Source organism: Chiloscyllium punctatum, chromosome 47 (assembly GCF_047496795.1).
Source record: "Chiloscyllium punctatum isolate Juve2018m chromosome 47, sChiPun1.3, whole genome shotgun sequence".
Classification (NCBI taxonomy): domain Eukaryota; kingdom Metazoa; phylum Chordata; class Chondrichthyes; order Orectolobiformes; family Hemiscylliidae; genus Chiloscyllium; species Chiloscyllium punctatum.
The window spans coordinates 53,170,701-53,197,338 of record NC_092785.1 but is presented as its reverse complement, the minus strand read 5'-3'; the positions used below and the strand labels follow the sequence as shown (position 1 = coordinate 53,197,338).

The following is a 26,638-nucleotide window of genomic DNA, read 5'->3' as shown; positions in this document are numbered from 1 at the left end:
ATGTGTTACAGGTTGGAACCTAGTCGAGGGGTTTAGCATGGTTTATGTACAGAATAACAGATGCCATGGAGTGAATTACAGACTGGAATCTAATCGAGGAGTTCAGGGTCGTTTATATACAGAATAACAGAGAGCCCACAGTGAGTTCCAGCCTGGAATCTAATCGAGGGGTTCAGAGAGTTTTAGATACAGAATAACAGATAGCCCGGAGTGAGTTACAGACTGGAATCTAATCGAGGAGTTCAGGGTCGTTTATATACAGAATAACAGAGAGCCCGGAGTGAGTTACAGCCTGGAATCTAATCGAGGGATATGTTCACCTTTTTATATGAAATAACTTGTAACTGGGAGTGACTCACAAAGTGCACTATTGGCCAAGTGGTTTCAAATCTTGACTCACATAAACAGAATGCAGTCACAAACTACACAACTTTACTGACTCCCAACTTTCCTTGTTTGAGGACTATCCTCCTCTGTTTTCCCCTTTCACTGAAAGTATTAATATACCTTTTATACTGCACTGCCATTCTGGTTACAGTGCTACCTATCTCTCACTGTCTCATTTATCTTCAATCCTGTTGAAAGATACGTAAACCAAATAAAAACACAAAGTTCCAGAAAGAGTTTTGTTCAATTGCAGGTGCATTACTTTCTTTGATTTGTAGACAACACACAATTTGAACCCATAGAAGGTCAGTGTGGGATTTGAGAAACTCTTCACTTTGGGATGAGGCCTAGCCAGGCAGGCTTCTGATCCAAATCTGCAAATCTACAATTCAGTGACTAAGCTCTATCAGGTTTTGTATATTATGTTTCTTCATACATTAGGAGCTTGGAAAGTAAGGCAGACCTTACTGGAATGTCACATTGTCTCTCCGCATTCACTGTAAACAGGTTCTGGGATTTACATTTTAACCACCTTCAAAGAGCTGTCTCCATTTCCTATCTCTGCTGGCATCAATGAATGGAAATGACTTTTGACACATTGCCCCCTCTCCCTTGCTGAAAGTATTCCGGACACAAATCAGTCAGGCAGTCATTTTAGATTTGTCCACAGCCACCATTTTATATCAGCAAAACGATGACATTGAGTTTATAAATAAGGAAAAGCAAGAGAGACTGGCAACATCAATACAGTTCGAAAATACATAAAACGATTCACTAGAGAGGAAGAAAAGGACAACCAACTCCGATTCCTAGACGTGATGGTACAGAGAACACCGAACGGAGAATTCACCAAGTCCTAAACTATGAAAGCAACCACCCAAACACACACAAACGAAGTTGCATCAGGACACTATTCAAAAGGACCACAACACACTGCAGCACACCAGAACGACAAAAAGAGGAAGAGGAACACCTATACAAAGTATTCACCAAAAACGGACACCCTCGCAATTTCATCAACAGATGCCTAAGGGAGAGACAACGGAACGAGGACATGCCGCAACCCAAAGGACTAGCCACACTACCATACATGAAGAGCATTTCTGAACTGACAGCCAGACTACTGCGATCACTAGGACTCATAACAGCACACAAACCAACAGCCACTCTCAGACAACAACTCACCAGACCGAAGGACCCGATACCCAACATGAGCAAAACTACTGTAGTGTACAAAATCCCATGCAAGGACTGCACAAAACACTACATCGGACAAACAGGAAGACAGTTAACGATCCGTATACACGAACACCAACTAGCCACGAAACAACACGACCAGCTATCCTTAGTAGCCACACACACAGACGACAAGCAACATGAATTCGACTGGGACAACACTACCATTACAGGGCAAGCCAAACAGAGAACAGCCAGGGAATTCCTAGAGGCATGGCACTCATCCACAGACTCTATCAACAAACACATCGACCTGGACCCAATATACCGGCCACTACAGTGGACAGCTGGAACTGACAAGCGGAAGCAGCAGAGACAGGCCACTATAAATGCCGGATGAAACAGCACAGAAGCGCTTCACAGAAGGCTCCCAAGCACTGAGGATGTCACCTAGACAGGGGACAAAACGTTTGTAAGACAAATTCCCAGCTCAGCGACCAGAACCACAACAACATAAAACATTGAACACGCACACAAAATCACACATAAACATGCATACACAGACACACAGAATCACACACGGAGAGATACAGACTCCTTCCAGAAGCTGTCTCCATTTCCTACCTTACAATGGAATTCATGTTATAATGATGCATTCATGCAGGACAAGAAACAGCTTTTGAGACTTTCCCCATTGTGACAGGAATTCAGCCCCAATCTGAAACTTGGAGATATGCAACAGGACACAAATGTACAGCAGCTTTCTGTGTTCCTGCTCCCAATGTAACATTTGACCATTTAGTTTATCTTGTCTTCGGTCAAACATCCAACAAGGATCACTACACAGATCAATAACAGATCCCCAGGAGTGAGTTCCAGACTGGAATCTAATTGAGGGGTTTAGGGTTTACATACAGCATATGAGATACCAAGGAGTGAGGGACCGACTGGAATCGAATCGAGGGGTTCAGGGTGGTTTACATACAGAATAACAGATAACAAGTCGTGAGTCACAAAATCGCAGAGTTATACAGTCATAGAGATGTACATCATGGAAACAGACCCTTTGGTCCAACCCGTCTATGCAGATCAGATATCCGAACCTACTCTAGTCTCTTTTTCAAGCACTTGGCCCATCTCCCTCCAAACCTTCCCATTCATATACCCATCGAGCTGAATTTTAAATGTTGCAATTGTACTACCCTCCACCACTTCCTCTGACAGTTCATTCCATTCATGTATCACCCTCTGAGTGAACAAGTTGCCCCTTAGGTCTCTTCCATATCTTTCCCCTCTCACACTAAACCTCTGCCCTCTAGTTCTGGACTCCCTACCCAAGGAAAACACTTTGTCTATTTATCCTATCCATGCCCGTCATGATTTTATAAACCTTGATAAAGTCACCCCTCAGCCTCTGATGCTCCAGGGAAAACAGCCCCAGCCTGTTCAGCCTCTCCCTGTGGCTCAAATCCTCCAATCCTGGCAACCTCCTTGTAAATCTTTTCTGAACCCTTCCAAATTTCACAACATCCTTCCGATAGGAAGGAGACCTGAATTGCACGCCATATTCCAACAGTGGCCTAACCCATGTCCAGTCCAGACACAACATGACCTCTCAATGCCTATACTCAAAACTCTGACCAATAAAGGAAAGCATACCAAACGCTGCCTCCATTATCTTATCCACCTGCCACTCTACTCTATCTTTGTTCAGCAACACTCCCTCAGACCTGACCATTAAGTGTATAAGTCCTGCTCAAATTTGCTTTCCCAAAATGCAGCACCTCATATTTATCTAAATTGAACTCCATCAAGTGGAATAGAAGTGAAGGTTTTGGGGTGTTTTTGAAACATGCCAGTCACACATACATGGAAGTGAGTTACACGTTGGAATCTAATCAAGAGGGTTCCGGGTGATTCATATAATCCCGACAGTGGGGAAACAAGCCCTTTAGCCCAACAAGACCACACTGACCCACAGAAAAATAACCCATCCAGACCCATTTCCCCACATTTACCCCTGACTAATGCACCTAACATACACATCCCTGAATACCATGGGCAATTTTAACAGATGAATGGTAAACCGTTTGTGTATTGCCATAATATAATCAATATTACACACACACACACACACACACACACTCCAATTTTAACTTGAAAGAACGTTGTCCAGATATTCATGGAACTCACGACAAAGGAAAAATTGCAAGATTGTTCAAAACAGTATTCTGCTTCTGAAGATATTGTACTCACACAGCTGCTAGCAATGGGATTTCATCCTGGGAGAATTGAATTTGGCTGAATTCCCTTTGCTTTAGGCAGTGAGTAGATTCCAATGAATTCTGGTCAGGGAGCACCCAAAGGGTTGCACGATGGTTAGCACTGCTGCCTCACAACACCAGGGACTTTGGTTCGACTCTAGCCTGGGTGTGTGGAGTTTGTACGTTCTCCCCGTGTCTGTGTGAGCTTCTCGTAGGTGCTCCAGTTTCCTACCACAGCTCAAAGTGTGTAGGTTAGGTTGATTGGTCATGCTAAATTGTTGTAGTGATCAAGGATTTCTAGGTTCGGTGCATTAGTCAGGGGTAAATGTAGGGGAATTTTTTGGGAAGGTTAGTATGGACTTGTTGGGCCGAAGGACCTGTTTCAGCACTGCAGGGAATCCATAAAAATAAGAATGGTAACGATGAGTTTAGAGTATTTTTTTAGCTCGCACACATTGCTGTGATGAGGAACATTGAAGGAGAGAGAGTGCAATCGGCCATTCCTTCTCAGGCAGATTACATTTTCTCCCTCTCTGAGTTGAATCACACAGTAATGTCATCCTCTCCCAAACTGGACCATGTGAGGTCTCCTTGTACATTGTCCAAACGATGTCTCCATCACATTCCCTGTTCCATGTAGGTGCATCATTTCTGCTGTCATACACAGAGACAGACCCGTAGCAGAAAATGATCTTGGTCGATTTGAAGATATGTTTATATAACGCTGCGTCATTAAAAATTAAAATTGTTTAAGTTATTCAGAATACTTGTGTTAAACTGAATGCATTTTTAAGAGAAATACAGAAATTGCTGGAAAAGCTCGGCAGGTCTGTCAGCATCCAGATGCCTTTTACATGCTGTAGTTGTACCAGCCTCCACCACTTCCTCTGGCAGCTCATTCCATAAGCACACCACCCTCTGTGTGAAATGGTGCCCTTTCGGCCGCATCAAAACCTTTTCCCTCTCAATTTCCACCAATGCCTCTAGTTTTGGACGCCCCAAACCTGGGGAAAAACCCTGACTACTCACCCTATCCATGGCCATTTTGATTTTATTAACCTTTACTGCTGCGAAATGTGACTCCAATCAACACGAATAGCTGTACTTTCCGTCATCCTGGGCCTAAATTCTGAAATTCAATACTGACACCTCTTCCTTCTCCATCAAGTCACAATTCTAAATCCATTTTAATCAGTTTGTTCAGATGTATCATGGGACACTTCTGTGGGCTTTAAACCGAGACCTTTGTGCCCAGAGAAAGGGACACTAGCATCACTCGACAATACCCATAAAGCTGGAACAGTATTCTCCTGTGTGTTTGTTCATCAGACTGTTCTGTCATGCTGGGACATACCTCTGCAACAGGTAGGATTTGAATCCGGGCCTTCTAGTCCAGAGCTAGGAACACTCCCACACAAGTTCAGGAATTGAAATCAAATCCAGAGCTCTGGCTCAGAGACAGGGACACTACCCACCACACTATCATACCCAGATTTTGGGTCATATTTTAGTGCCCACTTTCAGTTCAGTGTGGATTTATTATAATCAGGTTACCATTGCTATAAACATCTTTAATCACTATTATCTGTAGTCTGCAATATTAAGGAAAGAAATCCTGCAGACACACTCTGCCCAATGAAGGGTCTCAAATAGATATTTATTACTGAACACCAGAGACGAAGGTAGAGTTTAATTTCTGGTCCCAAAACACCGATCACTCTTACCCACCTCTAACGTGCGACTGCCCTCTTCCTAAAACCATGAAGCGACACCAGGCCGCTGATTACTATCCAGCCTCTCCTCCCCACTGACTGTGTCTGCAATCTGTCCCTCCTCCCCCTAACCACACAAGACAACCCAAGCTCAGGGTCTTTGTGACAATCAAGGCTGGAGTGTGCAGGCCTCCTGGAGAGGGGGATGGGCACTTTAAAATTGAAGGGGGAGGGGGAGGTGGCAGTAATATCACACACTGGGCTGAGGGGTGGCAGATGGAGTTGAGTTTGGATTAATGCGAGGCATTGGATTTGGTAAATCAAACAAGAACAGGACCTATACAATTAAAAGTAGGGTCTTTGGCAATGTTGTAGAACAGAGACCTAGGCCGTCAGGTATAATTCTTTAAAATGTTCATCGCATATAGATAGTGCGATTAAGGAGGTGTTTAACACACTTGTCTTCATTGGTCAGACCTTTCAGTATCGGAATTGGGACGTCAAATCTTGTGGTTGTACAGGACATTAGTGAGACCTCTTCTGGAATACTGTGTCCAGTCTGGTCATCCTGCCCGCCCATTCCATAGGCACACCTCCCTCTGGGTGAAAAAGCTGCCCCTAAGATCACTTTTAAATGTTTCCCCTCTCACCTTAAGTCTATGTCCTCTAGTTTTGGACTCCCTGTGCCCTAAGAAAATACCTTGACTCTTCACTTTAATATTACTGACCTTGATATTATTAAACTGGAGAGGATTCAGAAGAGTTTAACCTGGATGTTGCTGGGAAAGGAGGGATTGAGCTATAAGGAGAGGCTGTGTAGGCTGGGATTTTTTCACTGAAGAATATGAAATTAAGCGGTAACTTTACGGAGGTTTATAAAATATTGAGGGGTACAGATAAGCCGAAGGGCTGATGTCTTTTCCCTAGAGTTGGGGATTCAAAACTGAGGGATATTTTAAGGTGCGAGGAAAAAGATTTACAAAAGTCAGGAGAGGTAATTATGTAAGACAGAATCTGGCTTGTGTGTGGAATGAACTTCCAGATGAAGTGGTGAAAGCAGGAACAGTTACAACGTTTAAAGGACATTTAGATCAGTCCATGGATAATACATCAGTTTGGATGGTGTGTGAGCAGCTGCCCTTTCCCTCCCCCTCTCTGAATGTATCCCTGTTGGTTTTCACCCTCTGCAAATGCCTGTGCAGTGGCGTGGGGAGGCCAGCAGAGGGTGGCATTGCATCACTTTAGGCACCACAGAGACTGGCAGACCTGCCCCACACAGAGACACACAGATACACACAGCAATTGTTAGGACACAACAGTGAGTTCATCTGGTAATATAAACTAAACATAAAGAAATGGTCAATTGGCTTTGTAAACTGTTAAAATATGAGTGACAGAAAACTCCCAAATTCCACTGTTTAAACAAAAATATCAATTTATTTTTTAACTCTGAAAGTGAACAAATTTCATCAACTATTCACAACTCTGAGACCCCATTTCTCTAAACTGCTTATTTCCCCATTCCAACTCTACAGCAATTACATAAACGTAATTTCAAAACCACACAGCAGCTGTTGTTTCATCTGACCTCACACCAAAATCCTTTTTTCCCATCTTTCCTGGGAAGACAGGCTCATGTTACAGGATGCTATCGAAGTGTCTATATTTCAGCATTCTGCAACCTGGGAACACATCCTTCCATGACACTGTGTCTCAGTGTCCCCATCTTTGTCTATACACGAAACCCGTCCCATGTGATGATATTTAAACTGATTCCCCCGCCGTGTCTCTGTGGCAGTGATGTTCACACCCACAGCACCCCCTTGTCAGGGCACAATGGAGAGTTCGAGCTGTAAATGGGAGGGAGCTGCACATCCTGACACTTCCAGCCCGGGCTGCAAGTTTCCCCAAACTGGGCAGGAATCTCAGTGTTACTGAGGAATGCACTGGGGTGGTATACACAGTCCTACATGCTGGGAGGGTAACTGCTCCTGGGTTACAGATCAATGCACTGGGGTGGTACACACAGTCCTACATGCTGGGAGGGTAACTGCTCCTGGGTTACAGATTAATGCACTGGGGTGGGGTACACAGCTCTACACGCTGGGAGGGTAACTGCTCCTGGGTTACAGATTTATGCAATGCGGAGGTGTGCATAATCCTACATTCTGGGAGGGTAGCTGCTCCTGGTTTACAGATGAATGCATGGGTGATCACTGCACAGGTCGCTGTGCTGGTCAGACTATCTAGTTGAGGTTTACAGATAATACAATGATGTGGTTTGTGCAGCTCCCAATGTTGGATGGATATTTGTTTCAGATTTAGACATTAGTGCCCTGTTGTGTTCTGCACAGCTCTCAGTGCTGGACAGATATCTTGTCCGGGGTTATAGATCAATGCACTGCTGTGGTCTGCACAGCTCCCTGTCCTGGACAGATATCTAGTCCGAGTTTATATATCAATGCACTGCTGTGGTTTACACAGCTCCCCGTACTGGACAGATATCTAGTCCGAATTTATATATCAATGCACTGCTGTGGTTTACACAGCTCCCCGTACTGGACAGATATCTAGTCCGGGTTTATAGATCAATGCACTGCTGTGGTCTGCACAGCTCCCCGTCCTGGACAGATATCTTGTCCGGGGTTATAGATCAATGCACTGCTGTGGTCTGCACAGCTCCCTGTCCTGGACAGATATCTAGTCCGAGTTTATATATCAATGCACTGCTGTGGTTTACACAGCTCCCCGTACTGGACAGATATCTAGTCCGAGTTTATATATCAATGCACTGCTGTGGTTTACACAGCTCCCTGTACTGGACAGATAGCCGGTTGCTGAAGAAGGGCTTATGCCTGAAACGTCGATTCTCCTGTTCCTTGGCTGCTGCCTGACCTGCTGTGCTTTTCCAGCAACACATATTCAGCTCTGCACAGATATCTAGTCCGGGTTTATAGATCAATGCACTGCTGTGGTCTGCACAGCTCCCCGTCCTGGACAGATATCTAGTCCGGGTTTATAGATCAATGCACTGCTGGGGTCTGCACAGCTCCCCGTCCTGGACAGATATCTAGTCCGGGTTTATAGATCAATGCACTGCTGGGGTCTGCACAGCTCCCCGTCCTGGACAGATATCTAGTCCGGGTTTATAGATCAATGCACTGCTGTGGTCTGCGTTGCTTCCCATGCTGAATACTCGCTGAAGGAACACCGCAATCCAGGCAGCATCAGGAGGTATAGAATTTGATGTTTCAGGTGTAGCCCTCCTTCAGGATCCTTACAGAATGGTTCCACCTCCTGATGGTGTCAGAATTGCTGTGTTCTCACAGCTTCCTGCCTGTCTACTTTGGACTGCAGCATCTGCAGCTTTTCTCTCTCTATCACAGCTTCCAAAACTGGACAGATGTCGAGCCTGCGTTTGAAGATAAGTGCCCTGACATGATCTGTGTGCAGTGTTCCCCTCTGGACAGATTGCTGGATTGTATTGACCAGTGTAATGGATGAATCTGGACAGATTGCTGGGTTGTACTGAGCAGGACACTGGCTTGTTCTGTACAGTGTTCCACGGTGAACAGATATCTCCCTCTGGGTGTATGGTGTCTGGGCTGGTTCTGGGAGGTGGATTGAGAATGTGGTATATCTCACCATTTCAGCTGGTCTGGGAATGCCTTTAGTTCCCATTCCTGTGATTGGACGCTCCGTCTCTCACCCCATTAATGTTACAGTGTGTCCAGGCAAAGTACATCATGTTGGTGGGGTGGGGAGGGGGGAAAGGTCATGGACAGGTCAAGGGGTTACCTGGAACGTTCTGTCCCTGACATTCTATAACTGACATTCCCCGGAACGTTCTGTCCCTGACATTCTATAACTGCCATTTCCTGGAACGTTCTGTCCCTGACATTCTATAACTGACATTCCCCGGAACGTTCTGTCCCTGACATTCTATAACTGACATTCCCCGGAACGTTCTGTACCCGACATTCTATAACTGACATTCCCCGGAACGTTCTGTCCCTGACATTCTATAACTGACATTCCCCGGAACGTTCTGTACCCGACATTCTATAACTGACATTCCCCGGAACGTTCTGTCCCTGACATTCTATAACTGTCATTCCCCGGAACGTTCTGTACCCGACATTCTATAACTGACATTCCCCGGAACGTTCTGTCCCTGACATTCTATAACTGACATTCCCCGGAACGTTCTGTCCCTGACATTCTATAACTGACATTCCCCGGAACGTTCTGTACCCGACATTCTATAACTGACATTCCCCGGAACGTTCTGTCCCTGACATTCTATAACTGACATTCCCCGGAACGTTCTGTCCCTGACATTCTATAACTGACATTCCCCGGAACGTTCTGTACCCGACATTCTATAACTGACATTCCCCGGAACGTTCTGTACCCGACATTCTATAACTGACATTCCCCGGAACGTTCTGTCCCTGACATTCTATAACTGACATTCCCCGGAACGTTCTGTACCCGACATTCTATAACTGACATTCCCCGGAACATTCTGTACCCGACATTCTATAACTGACATTCCCCGGAACGTTCTGACCCTGACATTCTATAACTGACATTCCCCGGAACGTTCTGCCCCCGACATTCTATAACTGACATTCCCCGGAACGTTCTGTCCCTGACATTGTTTGTGAACGGCCGGACGTCAGTGAATTGAACAAACGATAAGATCCCGAGGGAAGAGATCCCGTTCCAGGGAGAAGGAGACACTGTTCCGAAGGCCCCTCAGGCAGTTAAAGGGGTGAATACGTTTTCCCTGCGTTTACATTTCTCCCCGACACAGGATCGACCACAATTTAGACCAAAATACAGAAATTCCCAAACTCCGTTTGTCTTCAGGAAACTGGGAGAGAATCCTTCAGGACAGCAACGTTTCCACCCTCCGTATTAGGAACTGGGAAGGAGTGACCTGTATCTGCTCTCGAGTGATCGAGTGTGTGGGAATGTTCTAGAAACCATCTGTCTTTATGGATGTGTCTCTGTGTGTTTGGGGAGGGAGGGTTTCTTGTGGTTTATGTCACATTTTTGTCAGTAATTCCGACCTTCCCATTTGTTATTCCAGCTCCAATTATTTTACTAAATCCCTGAATACAGGGACACATTTGAAAATCTCACTGGGTCCCCGATCAAACGGGTCCCTTTGCCTCCAGGCTGATGGATAATGGGTTTGTTTTCCTTCCTCACAGTTAACGTAGTGACCATCTACGTCCTGCTTTATAAAGATTGTGGATTGTCTCCATGTGTCAGACGATACCTGGGGGCCATGGCAGCGGCGGATCTCCTGGTCATTATCCTCGACCTGATCCTGAGACACATTCCCATTGTTTATGAGGAACAGTTTTATTTCCTGAGGTACTCCGTCCCCGTGTGTAATATCCACGCCGTCCTGCTTTATGCAGTCACTGACTGCTCTGTCTGGTTCACCGTCACTTTCACCTTTGATCGGTTTGTGGCCATTTGTTGCCAGAAGCTGAAAAGTAAATATTGCAGTGAGAAAACGGCGGCTGTGGTTCTGGGAGCAGTGACTGTGCTGAACTGTTTAAAGAACATTTTCTGGTATTTTATGCTCGAGGCTCGGTATTGGCTGGTGAACCGCCCCTGGTTTTGTGATGCAACAGACGCTGTTCTATCCTCCATTGTCTGGGTCACAATCGAGTTCCTCCACCACATTCTAACCCCGTGTGTCCCATTTCTCCTGATTCTGCTGCTCAATGTTCTCACCGTCAGACACATTTTAGTGACCAGCAGAGCCCGCAGGAGACTCCGCGCTCACACCAATGGGGACGCTCAGTCTGACACTGAAATGAGAAACCGAAAAAAATCCATCATTTTACTGTTTGTGATCTCGGCCAATTTCATCCTGTTATGGTCAACGTTAATGCTGTTTTCTATATGGAGACGGATGTGGTTTATTGGGTATCGGTCTGTGTATCTCGATCTCTTTGTGCAGGAATTGGGCTTCATGCTGCAGCTCCTCAGTTGCTGCACAAACACCGCGATTTATGCCGTGACCCAGACTAAGTTCAGGCAGCAGCTGAAGAATGTGCTGAAATATCCCTTCACCCAAATCCATCCATCCATCAAATTCCCTCATTAATCAATCCATTCGGGATTTTCTCATTTCAGTTCAGTGTTTCAGCGATGGAGCAGCCTGTCACTCTGGTAACAGACTGAGGGTAGCGCTGGTTTGTCCATCCTTATCCCACAAGAGGGTTACAGGGAAACATTTCAATGTTTCTCACAACTCTGGGGCCAGTGAGAAAAGGCACCATCCCACTGACTGGATCCATCACTTCCATTTGTAACCAATAAAAATGTTGATTAAAGCGTGCCGAGCAGCAGAGTGACCGATGTTGTTGTGTGTCTTTGTGTTGGAGAAGCTGAGCTGGAGAGAGACAGACTCAGCCCCAAGTCCTGGTTCTCAGGGAAGGAGAGGGCACCGCGCCCTGAGCTCAGGAGCTGGGTTTAACTCCCTCTGATCCCCCCCACTCCAACCTGACCTCCACATTTCCTGTCATGAGTGGGACAGGATTTCAGTTGTTTAATGGGGACTACCCCCCTCCCCAATCTCTGGATCTGAGGGAGAGGGACGCGTCAGGGAGAGAGATTACATCAGAGAGGGAGGGGGTGCCGGAGGGAAAGAGATTTAGTCAGAGAGAAACAGAGGGAGGTGGGGAGAAAGAGAGACTGAGGTAGGGGGATCGAGAGTGAGAGAAGTGGAGAGAGAGTGAAGGAGCAGGGAGAGACAGAGAGAGCGAGAGGCAAGGGAGAGCTAAGGTGAGGAAGAGAGAGAGAGAAATAGGGGAGGACATAATGAGAGAAGTGTCAGAGAGTGGGGGACAGAGAGAGGAGGACAGAGAGAGAGGGGGACAGAGAGAGAGGGGGACAAAGAGCCGGGGAACAGAGAGTGGGGGCTGAGAGTGGGGGACAGAGAGAGGGAGACAGAGAGAGAGGGGGAACAGAGAGATTGGGACAAAGAGAGGGAGAACAGAGAGAGGGGGACACAGAGAGAGGGGGACAAAGAGATGGGGAACAGAGAGGGGGGGACTGAGAGTGGGGGACAGAGAGAGGGGGACAGAGACTGGGGGACGGAGATAGTGGGGGACAGTGAGTGGGGGATGGAGAGACTGGGGGACAGAGGGGGGTCAGAGAGTGGGGGATGGAGAGAGTGGGGACGGGGGGCGGACGGGGGGACAGAGAGGGAGTTGACAAAGAGAGGAGGGAGTGAATGGGGGACACAGAGAGAGGGGGAAAGAGAGATGAGGACAGAGAGAGGGGGACAGAGTGAGGGGGACAAAGAGAGGGGGACAGAGAGAAAGGGGGGACAAAGAGAACGGGACAGAGAGAGGGCAACAGAGGGAGGGGGACAGAGAGAGGCAGATAGAAAGAGGGGGACAGAGAGGGGGACAGAGAGGGATGACAGGGAGTGGGGGACAGAGAGAGGGGAACAGAGAGAGAGGGAAAGAGAGGGGGGTCAGAGAGAGTGGGGAGACAGAAAGAGGGGGGTACATAGAGGGGGCTGAGAACGAGAAGGCGGGACGGGGGTGGGGAACAGAGAGGGAGGTCAGAGAGAGGGGGGAGAGAGATGGGAGGGGCGGAGAGGGGAGGGACGAAGCTGGGAGGGACAGAGATGGGGGCAGAGAGAGGGGGAACAGAGAGAGTGGGGACAGGGAGAAGGGGGACAGAGAGTGAAGGGGACAGAGAAACCGGGGGACAGAGAAATCGGGGGACAGAGAGAGGGGGGCAGATAGAGGGGGGGCAGAGAGAGGCGTAAAGAGAGACGGGGACAGAGGGGGCGGACTGAGAGCAGGGGGACAGAGAGAAGGGGGACAGAGAGAAGGGGGACAGAGAGAGAGGGGGACCGAGAGAGGGGGACAGAGCGCGGGAGATACAGAGAGGGGGGAGGACAGGGATAGAGAGGGGGAATGAGAGAGGGGGACAGAAAGAAGGAGGGATAGAGAGAGGGGGACAGAGAGAGAGGAGGACAGAGAGAGAGGGAGGACAGAGAGAGGTGGTACAGGGAGAAGGGGAGACAGAGAGAAGGAGCAGAGAGAGTGGGGACAGTAAGAGAGGGGAGACAGAGAGACGGGGGCGCAGTAGAGGGGGGACAGGGGAATGGAGAGAGGTGGGACAGAGAGTGGGGGAAAGAGAGAAGGGGACAGAGGGGGTGGACTGAGAGCGGTGGAACAGAGAGAAGGAGGGGCAGAGAGAGAGGGGACCGAGAGAGGGGGACAGAGCGCGGGAGAGACAAGAGAGAGTTGGGGGGACAGAGAGAGTGGGGACAGAGAGAGGAGGACAGAGAGAGGGGGGCAGAGAGCGGGGTGACTGGGGGGGAAGAGAAAGGGGGACAGAGAGAGGAGGGAACAGAGGGAGAGGGGGTCAGAGAGAGGGGGGCAGAGGGGGAAGAGAGAGGGGTGACAGAAAGAGCGTGGGGACAGAGAGAGATTGGGGACAGACAGAGGGGATTCCAGAGAGAGGGGAGAAAGAGAGAGAGGGGGGATGGAGAGAGAGAGAGGGGGACAGAGAGAAGGGGGACAGAGAGGGGGCGGTCAGAGTGAGAGAGGGGGTCAGAGAGAGAAGGGGACAGAGAGAGAGAGGGGGACAAGAGAGTGGGGACAAGAGAGTGGGGGGAGAGAGAGGGTTGAGTGATAGGGGAGAGAGAGGGGGTAGTGAGAGGGGGAAGAGAGAGAGGGGACAGAGAGAGGGGAACAGAGAGAGAGGGTGGACAGAGAGATGGGGACAGAGGGAGAGGGAGGGACAGAGTGAGAGTGTGACAGAGAGATTGGGGACAGAGTGAAGGGTGACAGAGCTGGGGGGACAGAGAGAGGAGGACAGAGAGAGAGTGGGGACAGAGAGAGAGGGGATATTGAGAGAGGGGGACAGGGAGATGGGGGCGAAGAGAGAGGGGGACAGAAAAAGGCGGCAGTGAGAGCGGTGGAAAGAAAGAGGAGGAAAGAGAGACGGGGACAGAGGGGACGGACAGAGAGAGTGGGTACAGAGGGGGTGGGACAGAGAGAGGGGGGACAGAGAGGGAGGGAACAGAGAGAGGGGGACAGAGAGAGTGGGGGGAGTGAGGTAGGGGACAGATAGGGAGAGAGAGGGGTGTATAGAGAGGGGTCAGAGAGTGGGGGACAGAGAGAGGGGGACAGAGAGAGGGGGACAGAGAGAGGGGGACAGACGGTGGGGGACAGAGAGTGGAGGACAGAGAGAGGGGGGACAGAGAGAGTGGGTCAGAGAGAGGGGGACAAAGAGAGGGGGAACAGAGAGAGTAGGGTAGAGAGTGGGGGACAGACAGAGGGGGACAGAGAGTGGGGGACAGACAGAGGGGGACAGAGAGAGGGGGACAGAGAGAGGGGGGACAGAGAGTGGGGGAGCGAGAGAGCGGGGGACAGAGGGGGGGACGAGGGAGAGAGTGGGGGACAGAGGGGGGAACGGGTAGACAGAGAGGGAGGTGACAGAGAGAGGAGGGAGTGAGAGGGGAACACAGAGACGGAGGGGCAGAGAGCGCGTGGGGACAGAGAGGGGGATAGCGAGAGAGGCGGACAGAGAGAGGGTGACAGAGAGATGAGGACAGAGAGAACAGGAGAGAGAGGGTGACAGAGAGAGGGGGACAGAGAGGGGGACAGAGATAGAGGGACAGAGAGAGAGGGGGTACAGAGAGAGGGGGACAAAGAGAGGGGGACGGAGAGAGGGAGACAGAGAGTGGGGAACAGAGAGAGGGGGACAGAAAGCGGGGGACAGAGAGTGGGGGACAAAGAGTCGGGGACAGAGAGTGGGGGATGGAGAAAGTGGGGGACAGAGAGAGGGGGACAGAGAGTGGGGAATGGAGAGAGTGGGGGACAGAGGGGGGACGGGGGTCAGAGAGGGTGGTAATAGAGAGAGGACGGAGTGAGAGGGGGACACAGAGAGAGGGGTACAGAGAGAGGGGGACAGAGAGGGGGACAGAGAGAGGGGGACAGAGACAGCGGGATAGAGAGAGGGGGTGCCAGAGAGACTGAGGGGACAGAGAGAGGGGGTACATAGAGAGGGCTGGGACTGAGAAAGCGGGAAGGGGGGGCAGAGAGGGGGGTCAGAGAGAGGGGGGACAGAGAGAGGGTGACAGAGAGGGGAGGGACGGAGATGGGGGACAGAGATGGGGGCAGAGGGAGGGGGAACAGAGAGAATGGGGACAGGGAGAAGGGGGACAGAGAATGAAGGGGACAGAGAGATGGGGACAGAGGGGGGACAGATGGGGGGGCAGAGAGAGAGAGGGGGACCGAGAGAGGGGGACAGAGGAAGGAGGGGGACAGAGAGAGAGAGGTCAGAGTCAGGGGGACAGAGAGAGTGGGGACTGAGAGAGGGTGGGAGAGAGAGAGGGGGACAGAGAGGGGGGAGACAAGAGAGTGGGGGGAGCGAGGTGGGGAGAGATGGGGAGAGAGAGGGGTGTATAGAGAGGGGTCAGAGAGTGGGGGACAAAGAGAGGGGGAACAGAGAGAGGGGGACAGAGAGAGGTGGTGGGAGAGAGTGCGATGGAGAGCGGGGAAAGAGAGTGGGGGATGGAGAGAGTGGGGGACAGAGGGGGGATGGGGGAGAGAGTGGGCGACAGACTGGGGAAAGGGAAAACAGAGAGGGAGGTGAGAGAGAGAGGACGGAGTGAGAGGGGGACACAGAGACAAGGGGGAAAGAGAGCGCTTGGGGACAGAGTGGGGGACAGAAAGAGAGGGGGACAGAGAGATGAGGACAGAGAGAACGTGAGAGAGAGGGGGACAGAGAGGGGGGGAGAGAGAGTGGGGGACAGAGAGTGGGGGACAGAGAGTGGGGGCTGGAGAGAGTGGAGGACAAAGAGAGGGGGACAGAGAGTGGGGAATGGAGAGAGTGGGGGACAGAGGGCGGGACGGGGGAACAGAGAGGGAGGTAATAGAGAGAGGACGGAGTGAGATGGGGACAGAGAGGGGGACAGAGAGAGAGGGGGACAGAGAGAGAGGGATGGAGAGAGGGGGGGACAGAGAGAGTGAGGAGACAGAGAGAGGGGGTACATAGAGATGGCTGAGACCGAGAAGGCGAGAAGGGGAGTGACAGAGAGGGGGGACAGAGAGAGGGTGACAGAGAGGGGAGGGACGGAGAAGGGGGACAGAAATGGGGGCAGAGAGAGGGGGGAACAGAGAGAGTGGGGACAGAGAGAAGGGTGACAGAGAGTGAAGGGGACAGAGACGTGGGACGGGGGGGACAGATGGGGGGCAGAGAGAGGGGTAAAGAGAGGGGGGACAGAGAGAGGGAGGGACAGAGAGGGGGGACAGAAAGAGAGGGGGGACAGAGAGAGTGTGGTCAGAGTCAGGGGGACAGAGTGAGAGGGACCGAGAGAGGGACAGAGGGAGGGGGACAGAGAGAGGGCTGGGACCGAGAAGCGGGGGACAGAGAGGGGGACTGAGAGAGGGGGACAGAGAGAGGGGTGGGGAAGAGAGAGGGGGACAGAGAGAGAGGGAGACAGAGAGGGAGGGAGGACAGAGAGTGGTGGTACAGAGAGAGGGGGGACAGAGAGGGGGGAAGATGGGGTGTACAGGGTGAAGGTGGGACAGGGAGAGGGGGCAGAGAGAGTGGGGACAGTAAGAGATGGGAGACAGAGAGACGGGGATGCAGTAGAGGGACGGACAGGGGGACAGAGAGGGAGGGACAGAGAGAGGGGGAAAGAGAGAAGGGGACAGAGGGGGCAGACTGAGAGTGGGGGGACAGAGAGAAGGAGGGGCAGAGAGAGAGTGAACCGAGAGAGGGGGACAGAGAGCGGGAGAGACAGAGAGAGGTCGGGGTACAGAGAGAGTGGGGGTCACAGAGAGAGGGAGGCAGAGGGGGCAGAGAGAGGGGAACAGGGGTGTACAGAGAGAGGGGGGACAGATAGGGAGGGGGGACAGAGAGAGGGGGGACAAAGAGAGACGGGGACAGAGAGAGTGGGGACAGAGACAGAGAAACAAAGAGAGGGAGACAGAGAGAGGGGGACAGAGAGCGGGGGGACGGAGGTGCAGAGAAAGGAGGACAGAGAGAGGAGGGAACGGAGGGAGAGGGGATCAGAGAGAGGGGGGCAGAGGGGGAAGAGAGAGGGGTGACAGAGAGTGGGGACAGAGAGAGGGGGACAGAGAGAGGGGGACAGAGAGCGGGGGGACGGAGGTGCAGAGAAAGGAGGACAGAGAGAGGAGGGAACGGAGGGAGAGGGGATCAGAGAGAGGGGGGCAGAGGGGGAAGAGAGAGGGGTGACAGAGAGTGGGGACAGAGAGAGGGGGACAGAGAGAGGGGGACAGAGAGAGGGGGTGCCAGAGAGAGGGGAGAATGAGAGTGAGGGGGGAAGGAGAGAGAGAAAGGGGGACAGAGAGAGGGAGGGGCAAAGAAAGAGGGGAGAGAGGGAAGGGGGTCAGAGAGGGGGCGGTCAGAGAGAGATGGGGGATCAGAGAGAGAGGGGGAGAGAGAGAAAGTGGGACAAGAGAGTGGGGGGAGAAAGAGGGTGGAGTGACTGGGGAGAGAGAGGGGTAGAGAGAGGGGGAAGAGAGGGGGACAGAGAGAGGGGTGCACAGAGTGGGGGGACAGAGAGAGGGGAACAGAGAGAGAGGGTTGGACAGAGAGATGGGAACAGAGGGAAGGGAGGGACAGAGTGAGAGGGTGACAGAGAGAGTGGGGACAGGGAGGAGGGTGACAGAGCGGGGGGTACAGAGAGAGGGGGGCTATTGAGAGGGGGGGACAGAGAGATGGGGGCAAAGAGAGAGGGGGATAAAAAGAGGGGGGCAGAGAGAGCGGGTAAACAAAGAGGAGGAAAGAGAGAGGGGGACAGAGGGGACGAACCGAGAAAGGGTGGGACAGAGAGAGGGTGGGACAGAGAGAGAGGCACAGAGAGAGAGAGGGGGACACAGAGAGGGGGGCAAGAGAGAGGAGAGAGACGGGGGAGACAGTGGTTGAGAGAGGGGGGAGACAGACGGTGGGGGGGTAGCGACGAGGGGAGAGAGAGGAGGGGAGAGAGTGGGGAGAGAGAGAGGGGAAGACAGAGGGGGGAGAGAGGGCTAACAGAGAGGAGGGTAGAGAGAGGAGGGGAGAGAGGAGGGGAGAGAGGAGGGGAGAGAGAGGGGAGAGAGGGGGAGAGAGGGGGGAGAGAGAGGAGGGGAGAGAGTGGGCTGAGAGCGGGGGAGATGGGCAGGGAGAGAGATGGGGAGAGTGAGGGGGTGAGTGAGGGAGGGATTGAGAGAGGGAAGGGGGAGACACTGGGGTAAGTGATTGGGGTAAGAGAGCAGCGTAAGTGACCGGGGAGCGAGAGAGGGGAGGGAGAGAGGGGAGGGAGAAAGAGAGGGGAAGGAGAGAGACGAGAGAGAGTGGGGTGAAAAAGTGGGGAGATGGAGAGAGGGGAGGTGGAGAGAGGGGAGAAAGAGAGGGGTGGAAAGCGAGGGGAGAGAGAGAAAGGGTAGAGAAACAAGGGTATAGAGCGAGGGAGAGAGAGAGACAGAGGGGGTAGAGAGAGTGGAAGAGAGAGAGAGGGGAGAGAGAGGGTAGAGAGAGAGAGGGGGGCGAGAGAGGTCGGAGAGTGGGAGGGGGAGGGGGGTGAGAGAGGGGGGAGAGAGATGGTGTGAGAGAGGGGGTGAGAGAGGGGATGAGAGAGGGGGTGAGAGAGGGGGTGAGAGAGGGGAGAGAGAGGGGGTGAGAGAGAGGGGAGAGAGTGGAGACGAGTGGGGGCGAGATTGGGGGCGAGAGAGGGTGTGAGAAGGGGCTAGGGAGGGGGCGAGAGTGGGAGCAAGAGTGGGGGGCAAGAGAGGGAGCGTGAGTGGGGGCGAGAGAGAGGGGGAGAGAGGGGGTAGAGAGAGAGTTGGGGAAAGAGGCGGAGGGGGGAGAGAGAAGGGAGAGAGAGGCTAGAGAGAGGGGGAGAGAGTGTGGAGGAGAGAGTGGGGGAGAGAGTGGAGGAGAGAGAGGGGGTGAGAGAGAGGAGAGAGAGGGGCAAGAGAGGAGGGAAGAGAGAAGGAGAGAGAATGGGAGGAGAGAGAAAGGGTGATAGAGAGAGGTGAGAAGGAGAGGCGAGAGAGGGGGAGAGGGGGAGAGAGAGGGTGTGAGAGAGAGGGTGTGAGAGAGGGGGAGAGAGAGAGGGGGAGAGTGGGGGTTGAGAAAAGGGGAAAGACAGGGGGGTGTGGAGAAAGAAGGGGGCGGAGAAAGAAGGGGGCAGAGAAAGGGGGAGAGAAAGAGGGGGAGTGAGATTGGGGGAGACAGTGGGGAAAGAGTGGGAAAGAGAGAGGGGGAGAGTGAGATGGTGAGAGAGGGAGGGGGAAGAGGGGTGGAGAGAGGGGGGAGTGAGAGAGGGGAGAGAGATGGTGTGAGAGTGGGTGAAGAGAGTGCGGGAGACAGTGGGGAAAGAGAGTGGGGAGGGAGAGGAGAAAGAGTGAGCATGAGAGGCAGGGATTGAGAGAGGGAGAGAGAGGAGAGATTTAGGCGACAGAGTGGGAGAGAGAGTTAGTGAAGAGAGAAAGGGAGAGAGAGATTGGGGGTCGAGAGAGGGGGTGAGCAGGGTAGAGAGAGAGGGGAGAGGGAGGGAGAGAGAAGGGGAGGCGGAGAGAGGGGGAGAGTGGGGGACAGAGAGAAGAGAGTGGTGGACAGAGGGAGGGTGACAGAGGGAGGGGGACAGAGAGTGGAGGGAGAGAGAGGGGGAGAGAGGGGGGAGAGAGGGAGGGGTAGAGAGAGTGTGGGGACAGAGTGGGGGAGAGAGTGGGGAGAGAGAGTGCAGAGAGAGAGTGCAGAGAGAGAGAGTGAGGGTGAGAGTGGGGGAGGGTGATGTTTAGGGAGGGAGGGAGTGAGAGAGAGGGGAGAGATTTAGGTGACAGATTGGGGGAGAGTTAGTGAAGAGAGAGGGAGAGAGAGAGAGAGTGAGGTGTAGACAGAGAGAGTGGGTGAAAGAGAGAGGAGTAGAGAGAGGGGGTGAGAGAGACGGTAAAGAGAAGGCGAGAGAGGAGGGGAGAGGGGGAGAGAGGGGTTAGAGGGGTGAGAGGAGTGTGGAGAGCGGGGGAAGAAAGAGAGGAGGCAGAGAGAGAGAGATAGAGAGGGGGAAGAGATACGGGGAGGGCAAGAGAGAGGCGGAGATAGCGGGGGAAGAGAGGGGGGAGAGAGGGGGAGAGAGGGGGAGAGGGGGGAGAGAGGGGGGAGAGAGTGGGAGGGAGAGGAAGGTGCGAGGGAGGGTGAGAGAGGGGGGACAGAAAGAGGTTGAGAGCGGGAGGAGAGAGAGGGGAGAGAGATGGGGAGAGAGTGGGGGAGAGAGAGAGGAGAGTGAGAGGGGGAGACTGACGTGGCGAGAGACGGGGAGGAAGAGGAAGGTGCGAGGGAGGGTGAGAGAGGGGGTACAGAAAGAGGTTCAGAGTGGGGGGTGAGAGAGGGGAGAAAGAGGGGGAGAGAGTGGGGGAAGAGAGAGTGGGAAGAGAGAGGGGGAGCGAGACGGGGAGAGCGATGGGGAGAGAGGGGGTAGAGATGGGGCAAGAGAGGGGGAGGGAGAGGAAGGTGCGAGGAAGGGGGAGGAGGGGACAGAAAGGGGGTGAGAGCGAGGGAAGAGACAGGGGAGAGTTGTGGGAAGAGAGTGGGGGAGAGGGGGGAGACAGAGGGGGAGAGAGAGGGCGAGAGTGACGGGGAGAGCGACTGGGAGAGCGACGGGGACGGGTGAGAGACGGGGAGAGAGAGGGGGGCGGAGAGGAAGGGGGCGAGGGAGGTGGAGAGAGGGGGACAGAAAGGGGGGTGAGAGAGGGGAAGAGAGCGCAGGGAGAGAGAGGGGAGAGTGAGAGGGAGGGAGTGAGAGAGGGAGTGAGAAGGGAGAGATTTAGGCGACAGAGTTAGTGAAGAGCGAGAGGGGGAGAGAGTTTGAGGGGTAGAGAAACAGGGTGAGCGGGGTAGAGAGAGATGGGACAGAGAGAGGAGGTGAGAGAGTGGGGTAGAAAGAGGGGAGAGGGAGGGGAGAGGGAGAGAGGGTGAGAGTGGGGGGGAGAGAGAGGGGAGAGTTGGGGGAAAGAGAGGAGAGAGAGGCGGACAGAGAGAGGGGAAGAGGGATGGGGACAGAGAGTGGAGGGAGAGAGAAGGGGAGAGAGAGATGGGGAGAGAAGGAGGGGAGACAGATTGTGGGGAGAGAGTGAGGGAGATATTGGGGAGAGAGAGTGGGGAGAAACAGTGTGGGGAGAGAGTGGGGGTGAGAGTGGGGGAGGAAGAGAGGAGGAGAGGGAGGGTGGAGTGAGGGGGAGGGGAGAGAGGTGTTAGAGGGGGGAGAGTGCGGGAGAGAGAGGGGAGAGTCGGGGGAGAGAAAAGGAGAGAGAGGGTAACAGAGGGAGGTGGCCAGAGAGAGGGGGACAGAGTGAGAGGGACAGAGAATCGAGAGAGAGAAAGAGGGGGAGATAGAGAGGGGCGAGAGAGGGTGAGCGGGGTAGAGAGAGATGGGATAGAGAGAGAAGGTGAGAGACTGGGGTAGAGAGAGGGGAGAGGGAGTGGAAGACGGAGAGTGGGGAGAGTGGGGGAGAGAGAGGGAAGAGTGGGGGAGAGAGAGGAGAGAGAGGCGGACAGAGGGACGGGGAAGAGGGAGGGGGTCAGAGAGTGGAGGGAGAGAGGGAGAGAGTTTGGAGAGAGAATGGGGAGAGACAGTGGGGGGAGAGAGTGGTGGAGAGAGTGGTGGAGGGAGAGGGTTAGGGAGGGAGGGAGTGAGAGAGAGGGGAGAGAGTTAGGTGACAGAGTGGGGGAGAGAGTTAGTGAAGAGAGAGGGGAGAGAGAGAGTGAGGGGTAGAGAGAGGGGGTGCGAGTGAGAGGTGCCGAGAGAGGGGTTGAGAGAGACCGTAGAGAGAAGGGGAGAGAGGAGGGGAGGGGGAGAGAGAGGGGGAAGAGAGAGAGGCGGCAGAGAGAGACAGAGAGGGGGAAGAGAGACAGAGAGAGAGAAGAGAGACAGGGAGCGGGAGAGAGGGGGAGGAGGAGGGAGTGAGAGAAGACGGGAGAGAGGGGGCAGAAAGGGGGGGAGAAAGTGGGGGAAGAGAGATGGGGAGAGTGTTGGCGTGTGTGAGGGGGTGAGAGAGAGAGGGAGAGAGACAGGGGAGAGAGTGGGTGGGAGAGAGAGGGGGAGAGAGAATGGGAGAGAGATGGGGAGAGGGGGAGAGACGGGGAGAGTGACGGGGAGAGATGGGGAGGGGGGAGAAAGTGGGGGAAGAGAGATGGGGAGAGTGTGGGGGTGAGTGTGGGGGTGAGTGTGGGGGGAGGGAGGGAGAGAGGGGGCAGTGAGCGGGAGGAGAAAGTGGGGAAGAGAGATGGGGAGAGTGTGGGGGTGTGTGAGGGGGGTGAGAGAGAGAGGGACAGAGAGACGGGAGAGTGTGGGTGGGAGAGAGGGTGGGGGAGAGAGAAGGGGAGAGAGGGGGGAGAGGGGGAGAGACGGGGAGAGAGAGGGGAGGAAGAGGAAGGGGCGAGGGAGGTGGAGAGAGGGGGATAGAAAGGGGGTGAGAGAGGGGGGACAGAGCAGGCGGAGAGAGGAGACAGAGATGGGGAGAGAGATGGGGAAAGAGATGGGGAGAGTGAGAGGGAGAGAGAGGGGAGAAAGGGCGCACGAGAGGGGTCGTGAAAAGCGGGCAAGGGGGCGAGATGGGGTGAGAGAGAGGGGAGAAAGAGCGGAGAGAGAGAGGGAGAGAGTGAGGGTGCGAGAGAGAGGAGTAGAGAGAGGGGGAGAGGGAAGGAATAGAGAGAGGGCGAGAGACGGGGAGAGAGACAGGGAGAGATTGTGGAGAGACAGGGGGAGAGCGAGAGGTGTCGAGAGAAGGGACAAGAGAGAGGGCGAGAGTGGGTGGCGAGAGAGTGGGGTAAGACAGGGGGGTGAGAGAGGGGGCGAGAGAGGGGAATGAGAGAGCGGGGGTGAGAGAGGGGGAGAGGGGGAGAGAGAGGTGGAGAGAGAGGTGGCTGAGAGAGAGAGAGTGTGGAGAGAAAGGGGGAAGAGTGAGCGGGAGAGTGAGAGGGAGAGAGAGGGCAGGGATAAAGGGGGGGAGAGAGGGTAAGGGTGAGACAGGGGAGAGGGGGCGTGAGAGCGGGGGTGAGAGAGCGGAGGTGAGAGAGCGGGGAATGAGAGAGAGGCGGGCAGAGAGTGGGGGAGAGAGAGGGGGAGAGAGAGGGGGCAGAGAGGGGGAGAGGGGGAGAGAGAGGTGGAGAGAGAGAGGGAAAGAGAGGGGAGAGAGAGGGGGAGAGACTGGAGAGGGAGACGAAGGGGGCGAGGGAGGTTGAGGTGGGACAGAAAGGGGGTGAGAGAGTGGCAAGAGAGCGTGGGGAGAGAGGGGGGAGAGAGATGGGGAGAGTGATGGGGAAAGAGATGGCGAGAGTGAGAGGGAGAGAAAGGGGAGAGAGGGAGCACGAGAGGGAGTGAGAGAGGCGGGCGAGGGGGATGAGAGGGGGTGAGAGAGAGGGGAGAGAGAGGGGAGAGAGAGGGGGAGTGAGAGGATGCAAGAGAGAGGGGTAGAGAGAGGGGAGAGAGAGGGGGCGAAAGAGGGGGCGAGACAGAGGGTGAGAAGGGGCAGTGAGAGAGAGTGTGGAGAAAAAGTGGGGAAGAGAGAGCAGGGAGAGAGGGGAGAGAGACAGGAGAGATAGGGGGCAGAGAGAGAGAGAGAGACTGCATGGAGAGAAAGGAGGAAGAGAGTGTGGGAGAGTGAGAGGGAGAGAGAGGGGGAGCGATAGTGTGGGAGAGACAGGGCGAGAGAGAAAAAGAAAGGGTGAGAGAGGGGAGAGAGGGAGGTGAGAGAGACGGACTGAGGGAGCAGTGGTAAGAGAGCGGGGTGTTAGAGAGAGGGGGGAGAGAGACGGGTAGAGCGACGGGGAGAGCGACGGGGAGAGGGGGGAGAGACGGGGAGAGAGAGTTGGAAGGAGACAAAGGGGGCGAGGGAGGTGGAGAGAGGGGGAAAGAAAGGGGTGAGAGTGTGGGAGAGAGAGGGGAGAGAGAGGGGAGAGTGAAAGGGTGAGAGAGGTAGGGAGTGATAGACGGAGAGAGAGAGAGAGGCGAGAGATTTAGGTGACAGAGTTAGTGAAGAGCGAGGGGGGAGAGAGAGTTTGAGGGGTAGAGAGAGGGTGAGCGGGGTAGAGAGAGATCTCATAGAGACAGGGGATGAGAGAGTGGGGTAGAGAGAGGGGAGAGGGAGGGGGAGAGATAGGGAGAGGAGAGAGGGGTTAGAGGGGTGAGAGTGGGGGACAGAGAGGGGCGAGTCGGGGGGGAGAGAGGGGGAGAGAGGGGGAGAGCGAAGGGGAGGGGGGAGAGACGGAGGGAGAGAGAGGGGGAGGGAGATAAAGGGAGCGAGGGACCGGGTTAGAGAGGGGGCAGAAAGTGCGAGTGAGTGCGGGGAGAGAGAGGGGAGAGAGATGGGGAGAGAGATGGGGAGAGTGAGAGTGCCAAATGAGAGGCGGGCGAGAGGTGGTGAGAGAGGGGGAGAGAGAGAGGGGCGAGGGGTGAGAGAGACAATGCGAGAGAGAGGGGTAGAGAGAGCGGGGAGAGAGAGAAGGGTAGAGAGGGTGGCGAGTGAGGGGGGCGAGATGGGGATGAGAAAGCGGGCGAGAGGGGGGAGAGAGAGGGGGAGAGAGAGGTTGATAACGAGGGGGAGAGAGAGTGGGGAGAGAGAGGGGAGAGGGGGCAGAAAGAGAGAGTATGTGGAGAGAAAGGGGGAAGATAGAGCGGGAGAGTGAGCGGGGAGAGAGAGAGGGGGAGAGATAGAGAGAGAGTGTGTGGTGGGGGGGAAAGAGGGGGGAGAGGGTGAGAGAGAGGGGGAGAATGAGACCGGACGAGAGAGTGGGGGTGAGAGCGTGGGGGCTAGATTTGTGGGTGAGAGAGGATGGCGCGACAGAGTGGGGGAGAGAGAAGGGACGAGATGGGGGAGACAGTGGGGAAGAGACTGGAGGAGAGAATGGGGGAGTGAGTGGAGGGAGAGAGTGTGGGGAGAGAGTGTGGGAGAAAGGGTAGAGAATGAGGGAGAAAGTGCGGGATAGAGTGGGGCAGAGTGAGAGGGTGAGAAAAGGAGGGGATGAGAGAGGCAGAGAGAGGGGAGAAGGTTCGGTGGCAGAGTGGGGATAGAGTTAGTGAAGTGAAGGGGAGACAGAGTGAGGGGGTATAGAGAGAGGGGGTAGAGAGAGGGTGAAGCGCGGGGAGAGCGAGGGAGTGAGAGGGAATGAGAGTGGGAGGGAGAGTGAGCTGACCGAGTGAGGGGAGAGAGGGAAGGGCAGTAAGAGAGGGGCTCGAGAGATGGGTGTGAGAGAGGGAGAGAGGGAGGGGAGAGAAGGGAGGGGAGATAACAAGGGGAAGTGAGGGGGAGAGAGAGAGAGGAGAAAGAGAGGGAGAGAAAGGGAGTGGGGAGGGAGAGGGGGTGAGAGAGAGAGGGGGAGAGAGAGAGACAGGAGACAGAGGGGAGAGAGAGGGGACTGAGAGGGGGGAGACAAAGAGGGGGAGAGAGAGAGGGTGCAGAGCGAGAGGTAGAGAGAGTGGGGCGAGAGATTGGGGCGAGAGAGGGGGAAAGAGGGAGGGGGAGAGGGAGGGGAAAGAGTGAGGGGGAGAGAGGGGCGAGAGGGGAGAAAGGGGGAAGAGGTGGCGAGAGAGGGATGAGAGAGCTTGTAGAGAGGGGAAAGTCAGAGAGCTTGGGAGAGAGTGGAGAGAGAGAGGGGGAGATGGAGAGAGGGGGGACAAAGAATGGGAGAGAGAAGATGGAGAGGGGAGAGATAGAGGGGATATAGACAGAGAGAGAGAAAGGGTTGAGAGAGAGGGTAGAGAAGTTGAGTAATGAAAAGGATAAAAAGAGAGGCGGAGAGAAGTGGGGTGAGAGAGAGGGCGAGAGAGGGGGACAGAGGGAGTGGGAGAGAGAGAAGGGGAGAGAGGGAGGGGGAGACAGGAGGGCAGAGAGAATGGGGGAGAGCGAGTAAGGGACAGTGAGTGGGTAGAGAGAGAGACAGACGGAGAGAGAAAGGGGGAGAGAGAGAGGAGGAGGGGGGAGTGAGGTGAGAGAAAGGTGAGAGAGAGGGGAGAGAGAGAGAGGGGAGAGAGAGGGGACGAGGGAGGTGGGCGAGAGCGGGAAGAGAGAGAGGTAGGAGAGAGAGAGAAGTGGG

General features: G+C 54.1%; 1 long non-coding RNA gene across 1 annotated transcript in view; it reads right to left on the bottom strand.

Moving 5' to 3' along the window:
• Positions 1–10,922: 10,922 nt before the first annotated feature.
• Positions 10,923–26,638, bottom strand: part of LOC140468479 (uncharacterized) — a 60,038-nt gene continuing 44,322 nt past the window's right edge. Inside the window, exon 4 of the long non-coding RNA XR_011955665.1 lies at positions 10,923–11,045. This is a non-coding gene — a long non-coding RNA (uncharacterized lncRNA). The remainder of the gene's footprint in view (positions 11,046–26,638) is intronic.